The following is a 23,015-nucleotide window of genomic DNA, read 5'->3' on the forward strand; positions in this document are numbered from 1 at the left end:
CAAGGGCCTTCACATACTGCAGTCCTTTCCTTCTGTGGGCTGCTCTCCTTGGCCTGTCATGGTGGAGAGCCTGGGGGGGGGGGGAGGGCACATGGCCTGTCGCCTGCTGCCACTTCCTGCCCATTGTGATGTAGTGCTGAGGCTGGCAGCCACATAGATGCCTCATGTGGAAGGAAGTGTGTAATTGCCCTTGACTTTAAAGTCTTGTCTTGGGCAAGTGCACAGGAGAGTGGCCTTCTTTCCCTATACTCAGGGACCAGGAGAATATGTGCACCCCAGAAAGGTGTCTGTCAGGGACCAGGAGAATGTGTGCACCCACAGGTGTCCAGTGCTCTCACTTCCACTCAGCTTGGGCATGTTGAATACTCTGTCCAGCACAGCCACATGACAGACTTTCAACTTTGTTTTCATTTTGTTCTACATATGAACTTGACCTCCACAGTAGAGTGCTGTTAATTTCCCAGAGCTCTTCCAATCATTGTATTTTGTGAAAATGTGCAAATTATTATTCTTTTGGGGCTGTGTTATGACTGGTGTTTTGAAAGTGCTTAAAGGATTGCTAGTTGCACATGGAGTCATGTGTGTGTGATGCGTGTTCCCAAATGTAAGCAGCTGCTGAGGTTCATTCCGTAGCTTGTAAAGCTACTTCAGCTCTTTCGCCATACTCAGCTTAGTCCTTTCTGGCCAGCAGACTGTCTGTTCTTAGGAAAACTAATTTTGCATAACCTTTCCAATGAGGCAGTTTTAGTTTTGAAATATTGATAACTGACTGCCCAAAGAATGTGTGTGCCTAGTTCTATATGAGCAGTTACTCTTCTGACACAGTTATGGGAAGCCTAGTTCATGGACTACACTGGGTACCATCCACCTCCAGTCATGGTTTCAAGGGTTGAATCTGCATACCTAGCATGCATGAAACGTTACCTTTAAAATACCAGTTGTTAAAAAAGAAAGCTGAATTACAGAAGGTAGCCAGCTCTCTTTTGAAGAGTGGCTCTGTCTAGAATGTTTCTGTTAAAACAGGCCTGTGTGTATGTCTCCATTGTATGCATGTATGTATGATGTATATATGTATACATCTGTCTTCCTACCTGCCTTTCCTCTCCCTTCCTCCGTATCCATACCGGTTTACCCATAAATCCATCTGTAAAACAAAGGGTAATGTGGCTCTTCAGTGCAGGGATTTTTAGACAGCATAGCAGGCCAATACATTTAGAAGAGTTTGAGAGGGTTAAGTGGAGACAGGATATTGGATGCCTTAGGTTGCTCTTCTGGTCTCCCTTTCCCCCAACCTCCTCTTTCTAAATTGTTTTAAAATTAGTTTGTTGTAATTAAAATTATGCAAGTAATATATGTGCCTGAAAGAAAAATCAGAAAAGAAAAATACTGAGAAATTGAAAAACCACTGAATCTCCACTAGGCTCAGATTACAATATAATCACTTTTCATGCTTTGATATATTTTCTTCAAAATTTTTCCCCTATAGATGCACTTTTTTTAAAAAAATTTTTGTTCATTTTTATTTATTTATTTGACAGCAACAGAGAGAGAAAGAGCCAGATAGAGAGACAGAGAGAGAATGGGAGCATCAGGGCCTCCAGCCACTGCAAATGAACTCCAGACGCGTGTGCCGCCTTGTGCATCTGGCTAAACGTGGGTCCTGGGGAATCGAGCCTTGAACCGGGGCCCTTAGGCTTCACAGGTGAGCCCTTAACCACTAAGCCATCTCTCCATCCCTATAGATGCACTTGAAAAAATACATTAAGTGACTTTTCTTTGACACAGAGTTTCATGTAGCCCAGGATGGCCTTGAACTCACTATTTAGCCAAGGATGAATTTGAACTTCTGATCCTCTTGCCCCATTTCCTGAGTTCAGAGATCACAGGGATGTGCCTCATGTTCAGCTATGTGAAACTAAGTTATGTACAATTTTTTTTTAAATTAAGCTGTTTCACCTTACATGGGGTATTGTTTTCCCTGAGTCCTTAGTTGGATATTTAGAGAATTTCACCTTTAACTCTTTGAAAATGAAACAAGCTTCTTTATTCAGGATTCTGGGGGCAAGAAAGTGCTTGCTTGCTTGTTTATTTATTTATTGTGTTAGTTATCAACCTGGGGCCCTACATGAGTGCTTTACCACTGGGCTACAACTCCAGTCCTGAAAATAAAAGTTGGTTCAAGTTCAAGGTGGGCAACACAGTGGCTATATAACTTAGCAGTCACATTCTCCCAGCGCCCCCCCCCCCCCCGCGCCCACACACAGACACACACACAGCCAGATCTGCATACTAAGAGGAGGGTAGTCTAAACTAAAATAAGCAAGTGTTCACAAGCTACCACACAACAGTGGTAAACAGGGACATGCTACCTTGTAAAGTACCTCATAGCTTGAACCTTGTTTCCCCAGCCTGTGAGTACATGGAGCTCATGAGTCTGACCACAATGTACTTTGATTTTGTTTTGCACATTTGGCATGAGACATTAGATCTTCTTGGTCATTTTATGAAACACAAACCTCATCAATGCAGGAAAGTCTGTCCACTATTAAATTTTATTGAAATATTGAGTAGAATGGTATCTGTAATTGAGGGTCCTATTCTTTTCCTATAAACCCATGTCATAAAAAAAAAAAATCCTGGTCTCCATGAGGAGACAGTTGGGTGGCTTGGGATTCTGGAGCTGGACAGTCTTGGTTTATTTCCTCCTCTAGTATTTTCTCTTGGGTGACCTTGGGTTTTTCCATTTGGAAAATGGGAATAATAATACATTTATGGCTTTGTAGGGATGGATTAAGTAAGTTAAAACCCATCAGGGACTCAAGTGTTAACTATTATTGCCTCCACCAGGCTTCTAAAGTTCTGAGTTCCTAGTGCTTTAAACCACTTCAGGGGCATTGATAATGTTCTGTATTGTCCCTCAGTGAGAGATAATATGAGCAGTTAAGTCTTCCTCAGCTGGGTTATGCGATGGTAGCAATATGAACTGACACTTTTTGGGGGAGTTGCCAGGTGCTGTACAGCATACAAATACATGTCTCAACCCATTTGAAATACATGCTTTTTAATTGATCCCTATCTACAGATAAGGAAATGGAAGGTTATTGAGATTAAGTAAGTTGCTAGAGGAGCTAAATATGGATGTAAGTTCCAGGCTGATATATTTGCCACCACTCTGGTTTAGTTATGCCTTTAAGGAAGGGTAGTTTATACTTTTTAGGCCTATTAAAACTTCTAGCTTTTAGTAAATTTAGTAGGTCTTCAGTAAGTTTGATTATTTGTTGTTTTCTCATGAGTGAATGAATGAGGCGATTTTGTGGATAACTAGAACTTTCTCCTAATAAGAAAGCCTACAGTTCTGTTTGCTTAATGACCATGAAATCAAGAGTCGTGGAATTATGTTCTGCTTCTGAACAGCATATAAGAGAATGATAAATTTGTAATGTTTTGCATGTGGAACTGGCTGAATTTCATGTGTAACTCTGTATGTGAGATTCCAGTTTGGATTCAAATTGCACAGATAATGTTGCAGCACTTTTAGTTTAAGTGTAAACTACAGCCAGTTCTATGTGTGTTCCTGACCATTTGTTTGATAGACATGTACTTGTTAAGTTTTCTCCTGTATAATAAAATGTTTTTTTTTTTTTAGAGAGAGGGAGAGGGAGAGGGGGAGGGAGAGAGGGAGAGAGGGAGAGAGGGAGAGAGGGAGAGAGAGAATTGGCATGCCAGGGCCTCAGCCACTGTAATTGCACCACAGACACTTGTGCCACCTAGTGGCTGTATGTGATCTTGTGCTTGCCTCACCTTTGTGCCTCTGGCTTACATGGGATCTGGAGAGTTGAACATGGGTCCTTAGGCTAAGCAGGCAAGAGCCTTAGCCACTAAACCTTCTCTCCAGCCCTAGGATGGTTCTTTTAAGTGCTCTGCCCAGGGCTCAATGAGAGTCCAGCAAGCTTTCTGTATGCTGGGCAGCAGAATGATGTTATTTACTCTCATGGTTTCAGTTGCCCCTAATATTAATGACTCCCACATCTGTATCTTTAACTCTGCCTTTTAGATTTCATCATCAAGCTCTGTATTAAATATTTCCACACTAGGGTTCATAGCCCTCCAAACTGAACTTACCATCCAATTCCCAGCAGCCCTTATACTTCTACCTTGCACCTGTTACTGTTTGCATCTTGGTAGTGCCATCCCTGGCCTCTGTCATAGAAACTAAAAACCTAGAGGTTTCTGCAGTTTCATTCTCTCCCCTACCTTCTACTTTTATCCAGTCCTGCTGATTTTTCTTCATGTCAAGAACATGAAGGATTTAAGACTTTCTTTAATTTCAACCAAACTAGTTGATTTGCTACAGTCTTGTGGATGCTGGCAGAAGATATGAGTCATTCATTAGTAGTGCATTAGCAGCAGGCAGAGTCAACATCCTTTTGCTTTTCCATAACTTGGTGCTTGGAAAATGTCATGGCAAGAGCCAGATTCCTCTTATATATGCATTGTAGCATGTTCCAGAAGGGGACTTCTGAGCTTAAGAACTGGACAAATGTATGCTTACTCTGTGCTTCCCAGGGAGACTGTTCTTCCAAGGCTATTCTCCATGTAAGTATCTTTGAAAAGGTAGTAGGAACCAAGGGCAGCCAGCAATGAACACACAAGATGTATAGCGACTCAAGAGACCCATGAAGAGCTGTTTCCCAACAAATATGTCTTAAATCTCTTCCCCTCTGCTTCTTCCTATGACTCGCAGGCATATGACAACAACTTTCTGACACCTCCTTAACTCTGGTTGAGTTTCTTTTAATCTCTACCTCAGGCCCTTCTTGGAACCTGCTGAGACACAAGTCTTAACTGTACTCCCTCTTTCTTGAAAACATTTAATGTTCTCTTCAATGGCACATATATGAAAAGTGGAAAGGGAAAAATGGAGAAGGGTTGCATGGCCCTTGCCCAAAGCTGACATGCAGATTCATGAAGCTATCCATATTTTTGTCAGCATACCACCAAGATACTTGCAGAGCCATGTTTATGACAGCACAGTAATCAAAATATGAGACTAACCCAGATGCCCCTCAACAGATGTGTGGATAAAGAAAATGTGCTACATAAACAGAGTGGGGTTTTATTTAGCCATATGTTAGAGTGAAATGGTATTTGCAGGATAATAGTTAGAGCAAAAGTTCATCATATTAAGTGAAATAACCCAGACTCACAAATATTCCATGTTGTCTTTCATATGTGAAATCTAGGTTTAATGTATATGTATGTATGCATGCATGTATGTATACATATGTATGTATACATACATGCATATGGCATGTAAGTAGAAGGGGTATAAGACAAGGTGATAGGGCAGTGAATATGAGCAAAGTACAATGATGTATGTGCATGAAAATGTCATAATGAAACCTATTATTTGTATGCTCCCTAAAAAAAGAAAGAAATCTGGGTGTGCTGCACACATCTGTAGTCCTAATACTTGGGAGGAAGAGGCAAAGGGATCCTTGGTAGTATAAGGCCAGCCTGGTCTACATAGCAAGTTCCAAGCCAGCCAGGGCTATAAAAAACCCTACTTCAAAAGACATCCAATAGGAGTTGGGCATATGGCTCAGCAGTTAAAGATACTTGCTTGCAAAATCTTCCAGACCAGGTTCAGTTCCACATTCATTCACCTAAGCCAGATGCAAAAAGTTGCTCAAGTGTCTGTTGTTTGTTTGCAGTGGCTAGAAGCCTGACGCACCCTCCTCTACAAGCAAATAAATAAATAATAATAAAAACCAACCCTCCAACAATAGAAAACACCATTTACTGTCCTGTCTTTGTTTATAGGCAGAACCCAAGCCCCTTGACAGAACTCCAGTGCAGTTTTAGACCTGTCCCTCGGAGAACCCAGGCCCTTTGGTATAAATTAGACAATTTTGTCTCTTGAAGCAGCGTAGAGCATAGCTACTATCTTATGGCCCAAGTCCCATAACCCGCTGGTGTGAGTTTCCTCATCTGTAGCATTAAGATGATAGAGCCTTCCTCATGGAATAATTGTGAGGATTGATTTCATGATGCTAGCTGTTTTGGGTGTGTCTTTCTTGTCTCTGACTCACACTGTAAGATCTTTTCACGTGGTTTTTCCACTCACTGTGTCCTTCTCACCACAGGTATTGCCTTTGTCCCTGCCACCCCTCTTTCTTGGATTGTCCTCTAATAACCACTGCCTGGGTTCAGGCTATTTAGGTATATCCTCTCTCTCTTCCCGTGGGTGTACTGGGTGTATCTCAGCCATGGGGTGGTTGGCATCTATTCATGAGTCAGTTTGTTCTATTGTGTTGCTTCTTAAGGATGGAGACTCCCTTATTTGTCTTTACATTACTGACATGTTTTGGAAAAAATAGTGATTGAATACATGCAAGAACAGAAGGAGTTCATAGTTTGTTGGATTGTTTAGGGGCTAGGGATGAGTTCTAAAAGACAACTACATAGCTTGGTAACAGGTAAAAGTATGTGGGTTCATGTTGGGGTCAGGGTGTTGTAGGAGTCTAGTGCAGATCATCATCTTACTGAGTTTTGGTCATGTGATTTGGAAGCCTGTTTAAAGTTATCTTTTCAGTGAAAAAAAGCAGCTCATTTTATGTGATCCTAATAATTCCCTTTCCTGAAAGAAGCTATTGCAAATGGAAGGTCAAGCAATCTGCCTTCTTGTCAGAATTTCAATTCTTTTGAATACAATGATGCCTCTGTTACCTGGTGGAGTGCATAGGATGGAGCTTTTTTTAATTAACTTGTCTCTGCAACACAAAGTGACTTTATCCCTTCTTCTGAAGTCTCCTAGTCTCCAAGGTCGGGCTCAAATCATCCTCCTTGACTTTCCTGCCCTGCTAGTGCATGCCTAATTCCCTTGTGAGATATTCTTTGGGAATTCATATTTTCTTCTGAAATGTTGATGATTATACTTTTGAATTAAAAAGGCGGCTCATGTACATTTTTATATGGGGCTGGGATTCTTTATATATATGATAAGGCCTTCTGAACAATTGGAAGACTGCCATGGTCTATTTTACTTATTTATTATTTATTTGTAAGCAGGGAAGGGGCAGGGCAGGAGAGAAAGGGCATGCCAGGGCCTTTTGCCACTGCAAAGGAACTTCAGACGCATATGTCACTTTGCACATCTGGCTTTATGTGGGTACTAGGAAAATGAACACAGGCCACTAGGCTTTGCAAGCAAGCACCTTAACCACTGAGCCGTCTCTCCAGTCCTGCGGTCTGCTTCATTCCTCTTCCATGTTGATAGATGCTTGTGAAAGGTAATGCTGAAGGAGTTCTTGTTTTTGGCACTTCTAGCTTTTAGCTTGTCAGTTGACTCGTCGTCACTCTCTGTTTCCTTATTTATTTTTCTAGTAGTTCCAGGATTGAATCCAGAGCCTTATGCATGCTAGTTGAGTGCTCTACTACTGCCCAGTACTCCCAAACCCTTTCCTTGATTTATTTATGTCTCTAGGTTGACTCATGTTGTGTTCTGTTCGTTGGTACCTTTGGACATCTTCATATTGAGTTCCAATTTTGCATCATGTCTGCTGTGTACCAAATACATATGTTTGTTTGGCATACTTAAAAACCTGTTATCTGCAATGTGTGTTTGAAATCTTCATTTCACAGAGGAGGAATTTAGTCTAGTGATTTGGTGACTTAAGAGTGACCACTGGGGCTGGAGAGATGGCTTAGCGGTTAAGTGCTTGCCTGTGAAGCCTAAGGACCCCGGTTCGAGGCTCGGTTCCCCAGGTCCCACGTTAGCCAGATGCACAAGGGGGTGCACGAGTCTGGAGTTCGTTTGCAGAGGCTGGAAGCCCTGGCGTGCCCATTCTCTCTCTCTCCCTCTATCTGTCTTTCTCTCTGTTTCTGTCACTCTCAAATAAATAAATAAAATTTTTTTTTTTTTTAAAAAAGAGTGACCACTAAACTCTGGGTCTTGAGCTTGAAGTCTTTACGTGTATCCCTTTCCTGTATATGCAATTGCCACCCCACTCCTTACTGCTTCCTCAGCCTCCAAATCGTTCTGGAATTTGGATTTTAGGTGCTATGTCAAATTAGTTTGTAGTCCTATGTTATCCTTTCAAGGGCCCCATAAGCCCACATTCCTGAACCAACATAGTAATTTCATATGCTTGGGAGAGAAAGGGAGAGAGCGAGTGAGATAGAGCGAGAGAGAGTGTGCGGAGAGGATATGTGACTATATAAAAGTTGTGGCTGTTGCTTTGTGTTCTCATGGTGATGGAGGTAGCCAGCCCTTCACATCTGTTTTTAACCCCCATCCCTCTATACCAGAGTTATTTTCTAGTAACCCAATACACCTTTCCTTTGTAATTCATGTCAGTTTTCCTTGCAGCCACCTGCATACACTCTTGTGCTTGCTTTCTCTCTTGCTGTCTGCTTACTTTCAAGGTCATCAGTATGTTCTTTGTGTACTTGCTGTTTTTGATAACCTTATGCCAAGATTTCATGTCAAGGTGGGGACCCTAGTAAAGATTTCTGTTAATCATCCTGTGTTGCAGTCAGGTTTGCACTGCTGGTAGAAATCACCCAATCAAGAGCAGCTTCTGGGATAAAAGAGGTTCATTTTGGCTTACAGGCTAGACAGGGAAGCTCCGAGGTGGCAGGGAGAACGATGGTATGAGCAGAGGGTGGACATCACCCCCCTGGCCAACATGAGGTGGACAACAGCAACAGGAGAGTGTGCCAAACACTGGCATGGGGAAACTGGCTATAACACCCATAAGCCTGTCCCCAACAACACACTGCCTCCAGGAGGCATTAATTCCCAAATCTCCATCAGCTGGGAACCTAGCATTCAGAACACCTCAGTTTATGGGGGACACCTGAATCAAACCACTACGCCCTGTTTCTGTCTGGAGATCTCTGTGTTGGCGACTAGGCAGATCCTAGTAGCTGTGAGCTTCCCAAGCAGAAATCCTGCTATCTGGGGTGAAGGCATCCAACTGAAACACATTCAGGCAAAGAAAAAGCCACTGAGACTAATAGAATAATCCTTGCTTGTGATCTGGATTCATCTGTTGCATCTGGGCCTCAGTGTTAGTAATGACCTTAAAATCAGTGGCTCCAACTTCTCAGTTTGAAACTTTATTTATTTATTTTTTATTTTTGGTTTTTCGAGGTAGGGTCTCACTCTGGCTCAGGCTGACCTGGAATTCACTATGTAGTCTCAGGGTGGCCTCGAACTCTCGGCGATCCTCCTACCTCTGCCTCTCGAGTGCTGGGATTAAAGGCGTGTGCCACCACTCCCAGCTCTCAGTTTAAAACTTGAGGGAGCTGAGGCAACCGATTAAGCAAGTAATTTAAGATTTTAGAATGCCAAGGCTTCTAGGGACTTGGGACATGACCTAGCCTTGCTCTTTAATCTGATGGGAAGAACAGTGAAGCCTCAGGAAGCCCATAAGCCCTTATGGCGCACAGTGTATTACTACAAGGGTACTCTTCACTGGTTTTCTGACCGCAGCCCCAGGAAGGTTACTGGAGGAGACATTCTTGCCTGTCAGTCACTAGGGTAGATCTGTAAGATTCCCCTTTCTAGTGCTTCTGTGTTTTTCTCTCTGCCCCCACTGCCCTGTGTATCTCTTTTCCTTGATCCATGGTAACTGCTTTCTCCAAAGTGACATGCTGAGGTAACCAGAAAGGGAAAGAAAAAGCAAAGGAAATGGAGCAGGAGGGGCTGAGGATAAAAGGGCTGCTTCCTTGCTCTAGGGTTGTTAACTTGCTGTGGGGACAGGTCCTGGGCATCCCCCACTGAAGGAAGAGGTGACATTCTACCCAGGAACCCCTGCTTATTCATTCTTCAGTTCAGCTCAGCTCCCCCAGTTTACTCTCCCACTGTTTCTCCAGCACATGCCTGTGTGCTGGGTTACAAGAAAGACCAGGTATGGAGAAGGAATCTTTCAGAAGATTCTTGTGTTTCTAGGTGGCTTCCTGCCAGAAGGATCTGGGGTAGAGGACATGGAAGTGGCGTGTGTGCAACTTCATACATCTGACAGTGCAACAGAGACTCTTTGTCTGTCCTACAAGGCTGGGTTCAGTTATCCTGCCTTAGTTGAAAGATGTGCTTTAGCAACTTGATAATTAAATTCTAATATGTGAACCTAAGCAGTCAATGAGCTGTGGTAACTAAAACATTGAAATCCAGCCTCAGGGATTCCCAGTACTTTCTCTTGCAGATTGTGGCTTTCTCATACACCTGCAAGGCCTTCATTCAGGCACACTCGCCAGAGGACTAGAGCCCGGTGGTTACACAGTATGCACAGTGATTCTCACATGACATGGACAAAAAAAAAATGTGATGTCTTCAAGTTATACAAGCCAGTGAGTGGCCTTTCAGGAGCAGAGGAGGCAAGTTCATGGACAAGCACTTTTGGATCTCCCCATTTGGTTTCCCCATAACTGAAAACAAAACTAAGGAGAACACCCTGAGAGATGATATGCCAAGGTGGGGCATCAACTGGAACCTGGGAATTGGTTTATGTTCTGGAACACTCTGGGAAAAAGGTCACTTGTTGCTATCTGTGTCTAATAAAGAGGTCACTTTATCATGAGGCTTTGACTATGCATCTAGTGGCTTTAGCAGATGGTTATGATTTTTGACTTAATGTGGTCCATCTTATTAATAATAAAAAAGGACTTTTGGGCAAGAAAAGCATCTTAATTTTTAACTCTAAATTTCTTTTTCTTTTTTAAAAATTTTTTATTTATTTATTTGAGAGCGACAGACCCAGGGAGAAAGACAGATAGAGGGAGAGAGAGAGAATGGGCGTGCCAGGGCTTCCAGCCTCTGCAAACAAACTCCAGACGCGTGTGCCCCCCCTTGTGCATCTGGCTAACGTGGGACCTGGGGAACCGAGCCTCGAACCGGGGTCCTTAGGCTTCACAGGCAAGCGCTTAACCGCTAAGCCATCTCTCCAGCCCTTAATTTTTAACTCTAGAAGCAGGACACAGATACTTTGCAGCCTTCCTTTGTGAGGAGCAGAACATGTGGTTATAGTAAAAGGCAACCACACGTGGGACACCACCTCTCTGAGGCAGCTCCCGTTAAGTCCTTACCGTGGTAGATTTCAGGATGATAGGAACATGCTTTCTTTCATGGAGAGGCATTTAGAAGGAAGCTTCAGGGTTATATTTAAAAGTAAGTAATATTTTTAATAACATAAAGGAGAAACTGAATAATACTCAGTATTTGAGATACTGCAGGCCTGTTGTCCTTTCTAGATTTACTCTTTCTGTTTTAAAAGTTTTTATTTACATGTGTGTATGCATGTGGGTCATACCAGTGCCTCTTGCCACTGTGATGGAAAGCCAGATACCTGTGCCACTTTTTGTGTCTGGCTTTACATGGGTGGCCTAGGAGTTGAACCTGGTCTGGCAGACTTTGCAAGAAAAAGCCTTTAACTACTCAGCCATCTTTCCAGCTCTAGACTTATTCTTTTTGCTTAATCTACTGAATGCTGATGTTTTGGACTATCACTAAGCTGTAGTGAATATTTTCTTCTTTTCCCTTTTAAATTCATTTGCATCTTGTGAAGATCAGCAGTGTCAACAGTATGTGATAACAGATTTCCGCTGTTTCCCCAAGTCTGTGTACTATCTATCCCCTAATGATCAGGGGCTTGAAGTCATGATGACAACTTCTTATTGCATACTGCATACCATGTAAGCCCCACTTGGCAATAGCCTATGTTCATAAAAGTAGGCTGATTGAAAATCTCAAGCACCTTATGGTCAGGGAAGAGGAATGCTAGAATTCTTCACCCATGGCTCTGAAGAGCCTTCATTAAAGGAGATTTCCTAGAACTAATCTGTATTTCAGGCCAAGGGCAATGTTCTGGGGTCTGTTACAGCCTCAGAGGGCTGTTGGCTTCTTAGCCCAGTAGAAAGGGATGAGGGTGCTGCTATACTTGACTCTAAAACAAAGAGAAGACCATTGTTTGTTTTTCCTCTACCAATGGTGCCTTTAAGATGAGCTCCAAGGACACAGACTTAGAAGTAGCTTGAGTTTCAAATGGCCAACAATAATTGCTTTTCTAGTTTTAAGTAAGCCAAGACATGTATATGAACCAGTGGGTTAGTTCAGGTCTGTTTATTTATTTACTCATTCATTTCATTCGGCACTTAGTTCCTGTTCGTGTCTGGCCTGGCACAGTCCTGGTCTCAGGCACACGCCTGGGACTGTGATGCTGCCCTGCCCCAGGCGTGCAGGACCCTTGTTATCTAGGCCATGCGGTGTCCCTGCCACCATGGTCTACTTTCTTTCTTTTAACCTTTAAACTATTTTAAGAGTACTAAAATATACAGATACAAGTTATTATTATTATTATTTTTGCTGTATTTGCTTCAGCTTTTTGAAAAGCAATGAAGTATTATAGGCAGAACGAAGCCCCAGTATGCCCCTTCTAAGTACTGTTGCTTTTCTTCTCCATGGGTATTCTCTCAACTAGATTTGATATCCTTTATTCCTGTATGTGTGTGAGTGTACTTATGTATGTATAAATCCTTTAACATTACATGGCATGTCTTTGCTTAATTTTAACTTCCTATAAATGACAACTTACTGGACCTTTCCTGTTATATTGTGTACTTTTTGTTGACATTATACTCATATGCTCATTATGTACATAATGCTGACATACTTTTGACATTTTAAAAATATTTATTTATTTGGCCAGGCATGGTGATGCCTTTAATCCCAGCACTTGGGTGGCAGAGGTAGGAGGATCACCATGAGTTCGAGGCCACCCTGACATGATACAGTGAATTCCAGGGCAGTCTGAGCTAGAGTGAGACCCTACCTTGGGGAAAAAAAAACAACAGAATAAAAAATTATTTATTTATTTGAGAGAGTGGGGGGAGAGAGAGAGAGGGAGAGAGGGAGAGAGGGAGAGAGAGAGGAGGGCGGGAGGGAGGGAGGGAGGGAGGGAGGGAGGGAGGGAGGGAGGGAGGGAGGGAGGGAGGGAGGATGAGAACATGGGTCCATCGGAGCCTGCTGTTGCTGGAAACAAACTCCAGACACATGTGCCACTTTGTGCATCAGGCTTTATGTGAGCACTGGGGAATCAAAGCAAGGCCATATCTCCAGCTCCTGATTTTGACATTTAATCTTAATTTAGGGACTCTGCTAATCTAGTAAATTGCTTTGGTTGCTATGGAGTAGCTATTCTATTGGTTTTTTTTTTTGTTTTTTTTTTTTTTTACAGTTAATGCACCCCTAGTTTTATTTCTTTCTGTATTGTTATGTTTTATTTTATATTTATATTTTAGAGAGAAAGAGGCAGAGAGAGAGGGGGGGGGAGGGAGGGAGGGAGAGAGGGAGGGAGGGAAGGTGGGTGGGAGGGAGGGAGAGAATGGGCATGCCAGGGGCCTTCAGCTGCTGCAAATGAACTTCAGAAGCATGTGCCACCTTGTACATCTGGCTTATATGGGTCCTGGGGAATTCAAACCTGGGTCCTTTAGCTTTGCAGGCTAGCCCCTTAACCACTAAGCCATCTATCTCTCCAGTCCTCTTTCTGTATTGTAAAACAGCACTGCCATACATGTGGTTTTGTGAAGATTGGGGACAACTTTTATAGTTAGGGGAAGAATAGAGAATGTGTATCTTCATCTGGCCTGAATATTCCTGACTTCCTTGAGCCAATGTGAATGCCTTTCTGTTCTACATGAGTGCCCGTTGCTCTACCCTTCTCCAGATTTGGGTATTGGAGATATTGCTTCTTCAGTGGGTGTGAACCAAACAATTGAAATTTAGGTCTATAAAGATATGTCAATAACTGGAGAAAGATGGAGATATGACCCTCTCCTTCTCATCCTGGCTGTATCAAAAGGCAGTTTAAGTTTCTGCTTAGGCAGCTGTCTTCATCAAAGCTGTCTGACCTGATTAGTTTGCTATGCATCTGCTGCACACGGAACTCATCATGGACCTTCCTAAGGCAAGTGAGACACCAGATCCCAAATCAGAGGAGGACCTATGAAGTGGATGGTGGGGGTTGGGTGGGAGACAATGGACACTACCTCAGTTTATAGTGGATTCATTGCACTGGAGTTGAGTCCCCAGGCCAGCTCCCAAGCATAGAATACTGTTGTTGACTGTGGACATGTGTCCAGTTCCATAATATAGATGGTGACACTGGGCATTCCTTCAAGTTCTGACTTTTTTTTTTTAACCTGTTTAAGATTCCATGTTTCTAAATGGCACTATCCCTTGGTTGGTATTTTAAATGTTTTTGAGCTCTTAATATTCAATTTGTATTGAGAATAGAGGTGTTCTATTGCAGGAGCCCATATTAAGTGAAGAACAGTTAAAATGCTAAAACATATAGTCCATTTTGAAATTATATTCTAAGCTAAAATTTGTTGAGAAAGAGTACCATCACTGCTACATAAATATGATAGGGAAAATAATAGCATATAGACTATAGGTGATTATTCCATTTTTCTGTTTTGTAAATTTTCTTTAATAGCCATGTATTAATATTTTTGAAATCAAATAATAGGCAAGCATATGCAAGCAATTATAAGTTTATATGGAAAGAAAAAAGAATATGATTTATACAAAACATATGCTGGGCAAAAGGGGAACACCTGTATATATGAAAAATGATTTGTAATAATTTCTTAGATGAGCCCTATAATCCTTCCCTGGGTTAAGGTTGGTATGGGACATGTGTCTCTTTATGTGTTGCTATTGGAAGACTCTGGGAAGATGGAGGACAGCCAGACTGGCTGCTTGTATGAAGGCAGTAGCAAAGCAGAGAACAGAACAACTTGAGTTTCTCTCAGCAGGTTTAAAAACCAAAAGGGAAGATGGGTACTGTTAATTAGAAAGAGAGGAGTAATCATGAAACTTACCATGAATCATGATGAAGATTTCCCCTTGGTTCTGGGCCAGCTGTGGAATGGAGGAATAACTATGCCATCGAGAGCAGAGGGTGAAGATAGGGTGAGAACCGTGTGGGGCTCATCAGTGCTCTTTGGACCTCGTAGTCTGTCATTGTCTGAAATGTGTGTGTGCCTTTGTCCTGCCGTGTCCCTTCCCTAGTTGAATGCTGCCCCTAGGAACTGTCCCTAGTTGGGTGCTCTTTCTATCTCTGCCCTACAGAGAGCTCACTGCAGGTCTATTCCCACACTGACCTGTCAGCCCTAGCCCTTCAGATCTCCAAAAGGCAGTCAGAATCTCTGTACCCTGTCTCCTTCTGACACTTGTCCTTTCTGAAGGGCTTGGAGAGGTGTTTTTATTCATAAGTGCCCCAAGAAATTTCATTGTTTTTAGACTCAAATTGAGTTTTCTGGAAGTATTGATATTTGTTGTCGATAAGATAAATTAATTGCCCAGAAGAGGAAAAACCCTGTGTAGATACTTACTAATGCAAACTAGTTCCTTTGGGTACTGATGGAAGGAAAAAATTATGTAAAAATGTGCCAGGCTATTTTCACTGGTTAAGTAGTTTTTGAATTTACATTTAGCTTTCAGGACAAAGCTGCTGGGTGACACATCTGTATTTCTACCCACTTTAGCCATGTGAACTCCAAGGTAACGGTTAAGAGGTACAGAGGTAGGAGAAAATGCAGTACTCTTTATGTTTTATGACAGCACTCCATGACCACATTTTTACAGCATAAGGAAGTGAATAACTTAGCTCTATTTAGACTAGAAATTGCAAAAAAAAAAAAAAAAGTCCCAGTCTTGCCAGTGTCTGGTACATATATGCCAGAATGCTTTTTAGAACAAGAATGGAGAAGATGTCTAGTGTGATTGCAGCCGAGATAATATCAGTAGCAGTCCTCCTGCCTCCAGATCCACTGGCTGACAAGGGCTCGTGGTGTGCTTGAATGCCTGTGGTGTGCCTCACAACTTAGGCCCTTGTTAGCTAGCCTCACTTCACAAATGTGGCACCTGAGAGGTAACTTGTCATCCCCATAGTTACACATCTAACAGATGGATAAGGCAACCACAATTTAATGTAAAAACCACCAGCCTCCCAGAGGTGGGAAGACACGAATTTTACCTAGCACTGGTACTAACTCCTGTGGTGGTGCCCCCACCTTGCTTTCTCTGGATCTCAGTGTTCCCATCTGTAAAATGTGGGCAATAGACTCCGATCATGAAGATGTTTTCTATGTTTGCATAATGCATAATGCATGACTGCTGGTTTCAGGAAAAACAAGATGCCTTTGTTCTTTAATGAAAAAACCACCCAAGCATCCTGATGCCAGCCTCTTGCTGTGAGCTTTTTACTCCTTGAAGCCTTTTCTAGAACATGTGACATGTTACTGCCCTGCTGTCCATCTACTTCAGACATTCTTCAGCAGACTTGTCAGGGCTTATGAAAATCCCAGCCTCAGTTGGGTGTGGCCAGTGGCTCCAAGGATGAGGTTCTTGATTCCTTCCTTACACATCACAGTGAGCAGGAATCAGGACAAAAAGGCTTGGCTTCCTGTCTTTCTAGGGTGCACATGTCCATGTATTCTAGCAGGTCCTTGACAGCCCAATCTGGAAAGCAGGACAGAATTGAGATTGTAGAATTAGGTGACAGTTGTTTGTCTCATGAATTTCTTTTGGGTATGTTTTCTTTCCCTAGCAGAGATACTAACTGCCACCTTCTCACAACAGTCTGAACATATTTCCTTTAGAGCTGGGAGACCAATTGCCATTTTTCTCTTTTATTGCCTCTGAATTATCAACCCATCATGGTTAGACACAGACCGTGTCAGGACTTGTATAGTATCTCATCCATAATTGCTGGTACATGGTAAAAGGATCAGAAAGAATAAGGTTTGCATTTCTACATCTACACTATGCAATGATGCTGAAAACAGACCTTTCAGAAATAGATAATTCAAGTGTGTCCTCTCTGATGCTCGCTAACCTGACCTCACTGACTGCCTGTAATCTATTTTCTTTTTTAATATATATTTGAGAGAGAGAGAGAGAGAATGGGCATACCAGGACTTCCAGTTACTGCAAATAAACTCCAGATGCATGTGCCACCTTGTGCATGTATGTCTTAAGTGGGTCCTGTGGAATTGAACCAGGGTCCTTTGGCTTTGTGGTCAAGTGCCTTAACCACTAAGCCATTTCTCCAGCCCTGTTATTTTCTGAATAGTTACAAGTTGTTTTTGTTTGTTAGTTAGGTTGTCTCATGCTATTTGCTCCCTTTTTTTTTTTTTGAGGCAAGCCCAACAGACTTGCCTTTTTTTTATGAGAGAGAGACAGACAGAGATGGGGGGGGGGGCTAGAGCGCGCGCGCACAAGTGAGTGAGCGAGAGGGAGAGAAGTGGCATTCCAGGGCCTTCAGCCACTGCAGTCGAACTCCCAACTCATGTGCCCTTGTGCATGTGTCTGACTTTGTGCACTTGCGTCACTGTGCATCTGGCTTATGTGAGACATAGAGAATAGAACATGAGTCCTTAGGCTTCACAGGCAAGCACCTTAACCACTAAACCCTCTCTCTAGCCCCATTTGCTTCATTTTTATAAGATATTTATTTAATTGCTTTTTAGCTTTATTATAATTTGTTTCCTCATTGAGGTTGTAAATACGAACATAAATATTTGATAATTTGATTCTTTACTCTCTTTGGGAGACTTCAGTTACATGTACTTTATGCCACTTGACATGGCTCCTCAGCTTGGTGTTGTGCATCCTGTTTTTAAAATTCTCTTTATTTTATTTTATTTTTAAATTTTTATTAGCATTTTCCATGATTGTAAAAAAAATATCCCATGGTAATTCCCTCCTCCCCCACACTTTCCCCTTTGAAATTCTATTCTCCATCATATTACCTACTCATCACAACCATTGTACTTACATATATACAATGTCAACCTATTAAAGTACCCTCCTCCAAAATTCTCTTTATTTTAATTTGAAGTCTTGAATTTTGCATTTGCATTTATTTTTTGCAATGTCTAATTTGATGTTGGTTCCATACAGTAATTTTTTCACTACACATATTATATATTTCACTTCTTGAAGCTTGATTTGGAACTTTAAAAAATCTTCACTGTCTCCACTTAATTTTGAACACATGGAATATAGTTATAATACCTGTGTTAATATTTTTTCTGCTAATTCTAATACCCATATGTGTATGCCCATTTTGATTGCTTGAATTTTTATTTTTCTTGCATCTAGCATAACTGATAGTTTTTTTTGTTTCTCTCAAATATTTAATTTGTTTCCTTATTTGTATATATATTATACATAAAAATTCTAACTTAAATATTACAGTTAGCAAGATTAGAACATTTTCTTGCAAGTACTACTTTAAATCTATATGAAGAGTAAAGGAAAATCTGAACTTGTCATTTCTTCCTATATTAAACTGAAGTTAATTAGTATCCTGACAAAGAAAATTTCCATAAAGCCAGGCACACCTTTAGTTCCACACTTCATTTTAGTCCCAGCACTATGGAGGCTGAGGGAGGAGGATCATTGTGAGTTTGAGGCCAGCCTGGACTAGTGTGAGATGGAGCTTAAAAAAAAAAAAAGAAGAAATTTCCATAAATAAGACCTGACTCTGCTGGGGGAAGGAGGCAGCGAATGTTACTTTTTTTGTTGTTAATTCCTTGTGAGAAAAAGATAATGTATTTCTCTGTAGAAAAACAGTCAGCCTGAAGTGGGAGGATTTGAGAATAGTTCTGATTGGTAATATTTCAGACCTAATTACCAGGCACTTCACTAAGCAGAACAACAATGATTCCAATACATTCATCTTCTGAATTGCTCAGTAACCCCAAGTGATTTTCAAATTGGGAGGCAAATCACTGGCAATAAGCTCATCAAATTTAGATCTCTCTTGAACAGGAACCTTATAGAAATCAAGAACATCTCTGACCCTGCACATCTGGTGAAGCTTGGAGTTAGGCACTGTATGGCCCAAGTCATTAGCCAAATTTGCCAACAGACTGAACTTCATGTGACCATCTTCCAGAGAGACATCTTGCCAATCACTAGGAAGTGATGAACCAACAATTTCTTTAACACGAGATTCCAAACGACTCTGGAGATCTTCAGGTGGTATGTAAGTTCGGCTCCGTAATGTTGGGCACACCAGGACAGGCTCTTTTTTCACCTCTTCAGGCACCTCAGCCACCACTGGCTCTTCCTTTTTTCTGGGTCGAGACCAAAATCCTCTGTGTGCCGCAGCCGGGACTAACCATGCGAAGCCTCTTCTAGCGCTGCCCCTGCTAGTTTTATTTTTAAAAGTCACTTGTGTGTGTATGTGTGCATGTATGCCATGGCATGCATGTAGAGGTGAGAGGACAACTTTGAGGGGTCTGTGCTCTTCCACCTTATGTTTTAAATAATGTTTTAATTATTTATTTATTTGAGAGAGAAAAAGTGTGTCAGGGGTGGAGGGAGAAAGAAAGGGAGAGAATGGGTGCACGAGGCCCTCTAGCCATGACCTCTAGGCACATGTGCCACCTTGTGCATCTGGCTTACATGGGTCCTGGGGAATCGAACCTGGGTCCTTTAGCTTTGCATATAAGAGCCTTAACCACTAAGCCATCTCTCCAGTCCTTCTTCTACCTTCTTTGAGGCAGGATATCTTGCCATTGTAAAGGCCAAATAAGCTGGCTCATGAGGTGAGGATACTCCTGGCTCTTCCTCTCATTGTTGTAGGCCTGTGGGATGCATGAGCCACTTAGTATTTGGCTTTGCCCAGGTGCAGGGGAAGACAGAACTTGAGTTAATAGGCTTTGTAAACAAGCCCCTTTAACCACTGATCCATCTCTTCAGCCTGTCTGCTAGTTTTTCAGTATATGCAAGACACAGCAAATTTGATCCTTTTGGGTACTAGGCACTTTAGTATCTGTCAGTGTTCAGTAATAAACTATGTTCTGGAATTCAGTTAACTTGCTTAGCAATAGTTTGATCTTTTGGGTTTGGTCTTATAAAATTTAGTTGCCCTGGTCTCCCTGAGCTGTTAGGAGGCTCATGGGCTCTACCTCCTTTCATTTCCTCTCCCATTCTCCTATCCCCATACACTTTGACCTGGAAACTTGTGGTCAGTATGCTGATAGAGTTATTTATAGTTTACTTCATGTGTTTTTCTCTTCTCATTGACAGTTATGGTAATATCTCTCTTTGGTCCCAGATTGGAGATATATTTTCTTCTTTCTGTCTGAATTGTTACCCGTTATTTCCAACATCTGTTCATGACTCCATGAAGCTGGGTAAGGCGCCTTCTAGAATACCATCTTACCTGCCTATAAGAGCCCAGTTTAAAAATATTATTTTTAAAAATTGTTTTTCTTTTTAGTTGAGAGACAGAAAGAGATTGAGAATGGATATGTCAGGGCCTCCTGCTGCTGCAAATGAACTCCAGATGTGTTTTGTCACTTTGTGCATTTGGCTTTATATGGGTACTGTCAGGCTTTCCTCCAAATATTATTATTACCATCATTGTTACTACTACTACCGCTCCTACGACGTGTGTTTGTGCCTGTCCTGCCATGGCATGCCTGTGGAGGACAACTTTGAGGATGGTCCTCGCCTCACCATCTCTTTGGATGCAGGGATTTGGCTCTTGATTCTTGCTGTGCTATGCTTTGCTAAGCTCACTAGGAGCTTCTGAAGAACACAGGCTTTCTTCTTTCTTCCTATTGGATTTTACATCCTTGAGGGTATAGGATGTCTTTCATCACAGTATTTGTAACACCTAACAGCTGCCTCTAAGTATTTGTTGAATGAAGGAATCCTGTTTGATTCAGTTGTCAAAGTATTAGTTCATGAAAATTTCTAGGAGTAATTTTTTTTTTTAAATACTTTATATGGTAAAAATACAGCAAAAATAGTTTTTTTTGTTCAAAGACCAAAATATATACTGCTATGGTCACGGTTCTAAGGATGATTTAAGTAGTCTCTGGCTCCTCAAGTGCACAGTGTAGTGTAGGTTGATGTGGACCCAGCTTCTGCAGCTTCAGTCATTTATCAAAGCTAAAATCATACTATAAAGGTACGTGAAGAAACAAAGCAAGTAGAACCCAAGCTTGATCATAGCTTCTTTCATGTGTGACTTCAACTACCCTCGATTGTGTATTTCTGTTGGGTCGAACACTCCTATGTTACCACTTGGGACCATAATGAACCGATATATATTCCAAGTGGCAACAGGTAAATTGAGAAGGAAGATGAACCAGTGCAATGAGACAAGCATTAACACAGTAACAATGGTGTGGCCAATCAACTCTGGAATTACCCACTTGTTTAATTTTGGGCAACATGATCTAGCATTAATGTAATCACATTCTAAATCAGACAATGTAATTATGAAGTAGACGGAGAGGAAGATGAGCGTGCAGCAGTCGAGGAGAGAGAAGAGGAACACTGCCGCCTCCATCCTTTCTCTGCCGCCACTCAGCCGGTCAAACCCGCTCCGGGCCGCGCCGCCCACGTGGGCTGCATGCTGGGAGTTGTGGTCCCGCGGGAAGGCCAGCGCCCAGCTGCAGGCCGAGAGCTGTGGCCCCCTGTGGGAAAAGTAGGAGTAATTTTTTTAAAAAACAAAATGGGATTAAATTAATATGTGTATGATGGAAGTCTCTTAAATTCTAGGAAACCAATTATTAATGACTTAAGCATGACTTTTGCCTATTTTCTGTAGCTTCTCATTGGAAGATATTTAGTAAAAGTCATTTAGATAGTACTTGAAATAACATGTGGAGATCAAGGACTAAGAACACGAAGACAGATATAAACAGATGTAATGCAGACTCATTCTTAGATGGCTTACTTGGTGGTAGACCTTCAGATGTGGGATATCCAAGCCTGAAATTTTCTGAGAAGGTTCTTTTTTTTTTTTTTTTTTGGCTTTTCATTGTAGGTTCTCACTCTAGTTCAGGCTGACCTGGAATTCACTATGTTGTCTCAGAGTGGCCTCGAACTCTCGGTGATTCTCCTACCTCTGCCTCCCAAGTGCTGGGATTAAAGGTGTGAGCCACCATGCATGGCTGAGAAGTTTTTTTTTTTTTTATTCTCAAGTGCCTTTTCCCTGTGGGATAGGCTTGGGTTTTTTTTGTTTTTTAATTTTTATTAACATTTTCCATGATTATAAAAAAAATCCCATGGTAATTCCCTCCCTCCCCCCGACACTTTTCCCTTTGAAATTCCAATCTACGTCATATTACCTGCCCATCTCAATCATTGTACTTACATATATACAATATCAACCTATTAAATACCCTCCTCTCTTCCTTTCTCTTCCCTTTATGTCTCCTTTTTGACTTACTGGCCTCTGCTACCAAGTATTTTCCTTCTCACGCAGAAGCCCAATCATCTGTAGCTAGGATCCACATATGAGAGAGAACATGTGGCCCTTGGCTTTCTGGGCCTTGGTTACCTCACTTAGTATAATCTTTTCCAGGTCCATCCATTTTTCTGAAAATTTCATAACTTCATTTTTCTTTACCACTGAGTAGAACTCCATTGTATAAATGTGCCACATCTTCATTATCCACTCATCAGTTGAGGGACATCTAGGCTGGTTCCATTTCCCAGCTATTATAAATCGAGCAGCAATAAACATGGTTGAGCACGTACTTCTAAGGAAATGAGATGAGTCCTTTGGATATATGCCTAGGAGTGCTATATCTGGGTCATATGGTAGATCAATCTTTAGCTGTTTTAGGAACCTCCACACTGATTTCCACAATGGCTGGACCAGATTGCATTCCCACCAGCAGTGTAGAAGGGTTCCTCTTTTTCCACATCCCCGCCAACATTTATGATCATTTGTTTTCATGATGGTGGCCAATCTGACAGGAGTGAGATGGAATCTCAATGTAGTTTTAATCTGCATTTCCCTGATGACTAGTGACGTAGAACATTTTTTCAGATGCTTATATGCCATTCGTATTTCTTCCTTTGAGAATGCTCTATTTAGCTCCATAGCACATTTTTTGATTGGCTTCTTTGATTCCTTATTATTTAACTTTTTGAGTTCTTTGTATATCCTAGATATTAATCCTCTATCAGA

At 41.7% G+C, this 23,015-nt stretch overlaps 1 protein-coding gene, 1 non-coding gene and 1 pseudogene across 2 annotated transcripts in view; 2 read left to right on the forward strand and 1 right to left on the reverse strand.

Annotated features, from left to right (window-relative positions):
* Window positions 1-23,015, forward strand: part of Ror1 (receptor tyrosine kinase like orphan receptor 1) — a 401,244-nt gene that overhangs the window by 56,816 nt on the left and 321,413 nt on the right. The window lies entirely within an intron of this gene.
* On the forward strand, window positions 4,877-4,985 carry LOC123461242. The gene has a single exon (XR_006637533.1). It is a non-coding gene; the product is annotated as a U6 spliceosomal RNA (small nuclear RNA).
* LOC101612587 lies at window positions 20,915-21,400 on the reverse strand (annotated as a pseudogene).

This window comes from Jaculus jaculus, chromosome 5 (assembly GCF_020740685.1).
Source record: "Jaculus jaculus isolate mJacJac1 chromosome 5, mJacJac1.mat.Y.cur, whole genome shotgun sequence".
Classification (NCBI taxonomy): domain Eukaryota; kingdom Metazoa; phylum Chordata; class Mammalia; order Rodentia; family Dipodidae; genus Jaculus; species Jaculus jaculus.